Raw genomic sequence first — 7,500 nt, 5'->3', positions numbered from 1 at the left:
CCTAACGTAACCCACGTTGTCGCCTAACGTAACCCACGTTGTCGCCTAAACCTGCTCTGTAATTGTTATACGACTCGTTCAATTAGTGTAGTGTTGCCCACCCGCAACCCTCGCAATATAGTTCGCTACTCGCACTCCCCGCTCCCCTGTGTATCGCTTCATGTTAAACACCTTGCAAGTCTTGCTCACTTTCCACATGCTCCTGCTGTACACTGTAATGTGGATGGCAGCAGGACGTACATGCCGCCCCTCCCCACGTCCCCACCTTGCCCCCTGCCTTCGCAAGCTGGTTGGTGAGAACTTTGCATGTTCAATGCCCTCCGCATGCGACGTACTCAGGCTACGTTGTGGTGCGGCCTGTGTCAACTGTCCGCTAATGTCGTACGCGTAAACCACAATCTGTACTGCACATTCGTCCTTATGTACTGAATGATACATCGTGGCACATGTGTGACCGTACAACGACTGCGCCCAAAAACGGCGGACCATACAGTGCAAATATTGTGCACGCAGCTACGTGTCGTCTCCCTATGAGAGCTGGATTGCAGTGTGGTACGCCATAGAGACGTGTGGGAGGAACGGACGCCGTGGATGGCGATCAGCATGAGCTGTCTGTTGATGTATTCGGACCTAGTCGTCTCTCCTCACACACCGTGATGGCATGGTGCACCGCGTTCCATATCTGCGACATGCTACAGAGGCCGGTTGACAGTCGTTCGAGCAATGGACATCGCATACGTACGGGGGCCACCTTCCACGTATTGTCTAGGCGTGCACATTTTGTTGCGTGTATGTGGGCAGACGTAGTGTGGCGTGACACCTGACACAGGCATGCAATAATCGTGGAAGTTGCAAATGGCGATGGACGCCTGCGTTTTCTGGTGAAGTTACGCAAATGAACAAATGGTAACCTGTTGTGGTGCGGTTGTTCTCGCTAGGGGTGAATCGGTGATGGCGACGATAGGTTGAGGTACTAACCGGTTGTTCCAGCGATACCCACCATGCCGACGAAACTGAACGGCATCTGGGTGTGAAGCGATACGCGGCGGTGGCTGGGTGGGACCGTCCCCGGCCGGTGAGGGGGCGCCTCCCGGCGTGCTGGCCGCGCGGTGCGTGGGCGCACGCGCTACAGCCGGCTGGTGGGGGCGGCCAGTGGCAGGCGCGCCGGCCGACGGACGCGGCAGGCGTCGCAGCTGCGCGCCGGCGCACCCTGCGCGCGGCGCCGTGCGGCCAAAGTAGGTCCTCGCGGGCCCGGTGCGAAGCGCGGTGGACATCTTCAGTGTGCTGGTCCGATTGAGGACTGTGTGCGTTGAGGATGCGCCGCCGCCCGGCGCTCGGCGCCGCGACGCCGTCTGCTGCTCGGTCGCCCCAGCGGTTCTCGCTGGTGGTTTGTATCGCAGCTGTGCGGATGTGTTGGCGCGTGCGCTGTGCTGGGAGAGTTCGCTTCGGCACCCAAGTGGGGCTTTTGTCCTTCTGTGGCGCTGGCGTTGGAGCTGCCGGTCACCGTAGGTGGCGCGTGTTGTCTCCCGCCGGCAATGCCACGACAGCACGCTCCCGGGCCTCTGTCGGCAGCGGCAAGCTCAGTTGGGAGCACGGGTGGTCGCACCGAAAGCGTCTACTCGCCTAACTCCGGGCGATTGCGCCTCTCTCGAACCCGACCAAGTACTTGGGACGGCGCTGCGCGCCGCCGGGACCTGAGAGGGTTTCGAGGTGTATTGTGCAGGGGAGCTCAGCCTCCTCCTGTTTGCAGAATGATTGAGCGGACGCTTGCGTGTTCGCGCGGGCCCCCGGGACACACTCCCGGGCGGCCGGCTGCTCAGCTCTAGTTGACGCAGCTCCCTGGTTGATCCTGCCAGTAGTCATATGCTTGTCTCAAAGATTAAGCCATGCATGTCTCAGTACAAGCCGCATTAAGGTGAAACCGCGAATGGCTCATTAAATCAGTTATGGTTCCTTAGATCGTACCCACGTTACTTGGATAACTGTGGTAATTCTAGAGCTAATACATGCAAACAGAGTCCCGAGTCTGGCGTGAGGTCAGTCGCTTGACGGCGCGTTCCGGCGCGGGCCCGCCCGTTGCCGGCGCGCCGTAAGGCACGGAGGCTCGCACTGGGGCGTATCGCTTTCCAGTCGGGCGTGCCGCGGCAGTCCTCACTCGGGGAAGTGAAGCGTCTCTTACAGCCTCTCCTTCCCAAGTAGCTCTTTCCGCCTTCCCGTGGTGCCAGACGTCAAGCTCGGCATTCTGCCTTGCGTCAAAAGGGAGAGCTGCGACCCAACCCGATGCGAAAGCGAAGGGTGCGTGGCACAGGGGGAGCTGTGTCGAGGGACCGAACACCAGTCCCTTTCTGTTCGCAGGGCACAGACCAGCAGGTGCTCTGCATGCCGGCGACCTCGTTTGTCGGCGTGGGATCACGGCGCGAGTCGGCAAGGGTGCTTCGCCGCGCCCCTGGGTAACCGGGGCGTGTTCTGCCAAACCCAGGTGGTGGTGACATCGCCTGGGCCAGGTTAGATGGGCCCAGACCGCCGAACGACTGGGGGACCGACCCACCACCTGAGTAGGAGTGGGTCCTTGGCCTTCGGGTGGAAACTCGGGCTAGTAGGCGGCGAAGGGCGAGGGGTGCATCCGCCTCTCCGGAGTGCGGGGTGCACTTGCCGAGGAGCGTCGGGTGAAATCGTCGACGACGAGGCCTTCGATGGGGACCAGTGCGCTGGCAACGGCGCGTTGAACCCTGCAGCTCTGGAGTGCCCTTGACCTAGGGGCGAGGTCGGTGGGCGAGCTGCAATAGTCCCCCCCCCATGCCAGAGGAGCCGGTCCGGGGCAAGAGACGGGCTCCCATCTTTTTATCACTCGTCTACAAACATGGCAGATCCTGAGACGAGTGACTCTAGTGCGACCTCGAGGGCGTCGATGGCGACTGTTCCTGCCTCACAGGAGGAAGTGGAACAGAACGAGCAAAGCACACTCGAAAGACACACCAAAATAAGTCAAATCCTTGACTCGAGTGTGAAAAATGGTAAAATAAGCCAGGCTGCAGTCCTGGCAATCAAAAATGAGCTCGCCGCTTGGGCCATTGCTAGTGCTAAGCTTGAGGGGCGACTCGAAGAACTCGAAAAAGAAAATAATAGACTCAGGCAGCAGCCAACTAAAACCTGGGCTGCAGTGGCTGCACAAGCAGTCACAAAACCCCAAACCACGAAAGAGACAATTGCCAAGGTTACTAAAAGGCCGGATACGGCGGTCTTTTTAAGACCCCTGCCCGGGCAAACAATTAAAAAGGTACAAGAAATTTTCACTACCACAATCGATCCTGCTAAAGATAAAATTAAAATCAATAAAGTCAAAGCAACAAAGAATGTGGTTGTAGTTGATGTGGCAACTGAGGAAGACAGGGATAAGATCTTAAAGCATGCTAAACTGAACATGGCAGTTAAATGTGAGCCACCAAAGAAGCGCAATCCGCTGGTGATCCTTTATGACGTACCTGTAGCATTAACAGAGTCAGACATCTACGAGACGCTTTATAATCAAAACTTTGATGATTTGGAATGGGAAAGTTTCAGAAATGACTTTAAATTGAGATTTAAAACAGGGCCCCGGGAGCGTGATGTCGTACATCACGTTGCCGAGGTCTCAGGAAAGATGTGGCGAAGAATCACCACTATGGGGAGAGTATATATAGGTTTTCACGCAATTAACGTGCGAGATTACCTAGTGGTTCCGAGATGCCACAACTGTGGCGACTTAGATCACATACATAAGCATTGTGAGAGGAGGCCGGCTTGCTCCAAGTGCGGGTCAGAAGATCATTCTAGGAAAAATTGCAGCAAAACTGGAATCTGCATACCTTGTACTAAAAGAGGCAAAAAGTCATGCAACACTACCGGTAGAAATTGCCCTACCTACAGGATGCTCGAGCAGAGACTCATAGCCAGAATTGATTATGGCTGAGTCCCCCAATGGGAACAGGAAGCCCAAAAGAAAGTCTCCCAGCAAGAGGTTGAGGGATGCTTTAAGGGCCAATAAATTCAAAGAATTTATACAGAAAATCACGAGGCCACAACACCTGGCAGTCACAGTGAAAGATGTCGCTATTCAGACAGATCCTTGTGATCAGAAAGAAGCACCCTCCCCTCCGAAACGGGGACAAAGGTCGCAAAAAGATCAAGTACGACCACTCGGGCATCCTGAGGTAGGGAGATTGTTTGAGACAGACGATCCTAATACTAAAAGTCATGAAGATCAAGTACAAGTTAACAAAATAAGCAGCACCAGTGTACCCACAAATATAGGTACACCAATAAGCCCATCCATAATACGAGGACCAGGAATAGATCCTGTCAGGATTTATCCCAATCTGGAGCATGCTTTACAGCTGTCTAGACTTGAAGAGCCGGCCACCCTCACAACAGCCCTGAGGCATGTGGTGCGTGTCGGCCATGAATACGGCAGAGACATTACCTTCCCAGTGATGGAGGCTGTAGACAGAATACAGCTCAAGACAATGAATCTCCCCACAGATTTTGGAGCCCTGCGAGACCTGGTTCAGAAAGTGTTTGAAAGGCGCAACGAAAAGTTTGACCTCAATGAATTATATAATCAATCTGTCATAACCAACGGAAGAATTGCTCACGACTGGCGCAGAAACTGGCCAGAGTCTCATATACATACATACTTCCCACGTGAGCCAGTTAAGAGTGGGACAGATAAACACACATAATAGTAAACTGGTCTTGCAGGAACTCCGGAAAGTGGTGGAGGAGAAGAGTCTAGATGTAGTCTGCATACAGGAGCCATACTCCCAGGCTGGACGGATCCCGTTCACCGCAGCCACCTGGCAACAAATATATAATCCAGGAGAACCAAGAGCCGCAGTCATAATTACAAACAAAGCATTGAGAGCCACTGTGTTAGCGCAATTCCTGGATGACCACTGCAACGTCGTGGAGCTCCACTCACCAACAGGAATACTATACCTGGTCAATATGTACTTCCAGTACGGAAGACCAATAGATGAATTCTTGGACAAGCTCGTGCAAATAGCCACGGCGTTGCGGGGACACAAAATCCTTGTGACTGCGGACATCAATGCTAAATCCCCCCTGTGGTTCAGTGGTACACAAGACGATCGAGGAGAACAAGCTGTCGACACCATCATGTCACTACAACTCATGGTCGCTAACAAACAGGGAAACCCTCCCACCTACACTGGGGGGGGTGGACACGGTACAAACATTGACGTTACTCTAGTAACGCCAAACCTCGCAACAAAAATATCTAATTGGACAGTTTGGGACCGGATTACCACAAGTGACCATAACCTCATAACATTCATCATTGGAGACAGCGAGTGCCACTGGGACATAGGGTGGGAAACACAACTTAACTACAACAAAACCGATTGGGACCGGCTGGCTAGGGAGTGTGACATCCCTGCATTGCTGGAGGGTGATGTCGACATAGAAGAATACGCCCGAGATCTCACTAGTGCAATAACTAAGGCAGTCAAGGCAGCTGTACCAACCAGGAGGAGGGCCATCGCGGCCTCCCCTTCACCATGGTCAGCCGAACTGGGGCAAATGCGCCAAGCAGTACGGAGGGCGAGGAGGTATTACCAGCGGTGTGCCGTCTGGCAAGAAAAGCAGCGATGGCTACAAATATACCGAGAAGCCAAAGAACAGTTTCAACAAGAACTCAAGGCTGTAAGAATGAGGAGCTGGGAAAAATATGTGCAAAGCCAATTGGCTACAGACCCTTGGGGACTACCCTATAAAATAGTAAGGGAAAAAATTAAATCACCTATGGTGTTATCTACCGTCAGGAGTGGGGACCGGATGACGGGGACCTGGCAGGAAACTGCAAGGGTCCTACTCCGTGCCCTACTACCTGACGATAGAGAGGAAGATGATACAGAAGAACAACTTAGAATAAGAAGAGAGAACCAACGGGTCTACGAAAACAATCGTGTTGTCTACCCCTTCTCTGAAGAAGAGGTAAACTCCCAAATAAAAGCGCTCAAAAGAGGCAAAGCTCCTGGTCCAGACGGTATAACCGCGGAGGTGATACAGTACCTCGCCCCCCAGCTGGTGGCACCTCTCACTCAGCTGTACAACGAGTGTTTACGGCTTCGGACCTTCCCCTCGATATGGAAGAAGGCTAACGTAGTGATAATTAAGAAAGGCCCGGACAAAGACCCCAAAGAAGCCAAGTCGTACAGACCCATATGTCTGCTGGACTTGTTGGGCAAGCTCTTTGAGAGGCTGCTGGCAGACAGGTTGGCTGCACACCGAGTCTTGTGCGGGATGAGTGACAGGCAGTTCGGTTTTCGGGCGGGGCGGTCGGCGTCTGACGCAATCGCCCTGGCCGCGGATGTCTGTGGCTCTGCCCCGCACAAGTATGTAGTCGGCATCATGGTGGACATCAGTGGCGCCTTCGACAACCTGTGGTGGCCTTCGCTCTTCTCCTGCTTGCGGGAGAAAGAATGCCCAGGGCCGCTATATGGTTGTCTGAGGAGCTATTGTGAAGACAGGGAGGTCTGGCTATCGGCCCCTGGCGGCAAAGTCAGTAAGAAAATCACCAAGGGGTGTCCTCAGGGATCGGTCCTGGGGCCACTCTTTTGGGATATAAACATGGAGCCACTCTTGGAAGAACTAAAGAGCAGTGAAGATGTGCTAGAGGTCATAGCCTACGCTGATGACCTCCTCCTGCTGGTCGGCGGCCGCAGCCGCGAAGATCTGGAACCAAAAATAGAAAGAGCCATTACAATACTAACCACATGGTGTCACAAAACCAAAATGACTATCGCACCCAATAAATCAACTTACCTGCTGCTCAAAGGCCAACTCACTAGAAATCCTACCGTTAGAATAAATGGTCTACCAGTTATCAGGCGCCGCGAAGCCCGATATCTTGGTGTCATCGTCGACGAGAGGTGGAACTATACATCACATATAGACACAGCAACACAGAGATCACTCACAATACTAAACAACCTAATAGGTATAGGACACAAAAGATTCCACCTCCCACCTGACCTCATAAAATTATACCACAATAGCATTCTTACATCCATAGTAGGCTACGGGTCAGCGGTCTGGGCACACAGGCTCACGAGGGTCATGCCTGCCGTGGCCATAAGGAGAGTGCAGCGAAATATGCTCCTACGCTCAGTGGGCGCATACAGAACAACCCCAGGAGGGGCACTTTTAGTACTAATGGGGTTATGTCCACTGGACATAAAAATAAGAGAACAGGCCACCTGGTACTGGATAAAGAAAAATCGAAGGGAAAAGATTGAGGAAATCATGGGGATATATATAGGGGACAAACCAAGTATCAAAAGAAGGGGCATGGAATTATGGCAAAATCTCTGGGACAGCGACGAAACTGGCCGCAGAACACATGAACTGCTTCCGAACATAAAGGAAAGGCTAGAACTCGCTTATATCAAACCAACTAGGGGATTGCTGCACTTCCTTACCGGGCACGGACCCTATCCGACA

Source organism: Schistocerca piceifrons, unplaced genomic scaffold (genome assembly GCF_021461385.2).
Source record: "Schistocerca piceifrons isolate TAMUIC-IGC-003096 unplaced genomic scaffold, iqSchPice1.1 HiC_scaffold_936, whole genome shotgun sequence".
NCBI lineage: Eukaryota > Metazoa > Arthropoda > Insecta > Orthoptera > Acrididae > Schistocerca > Schistocerca piceifrons.
This window is presented reverse-complemented; position numbering follows the sequence as displayed.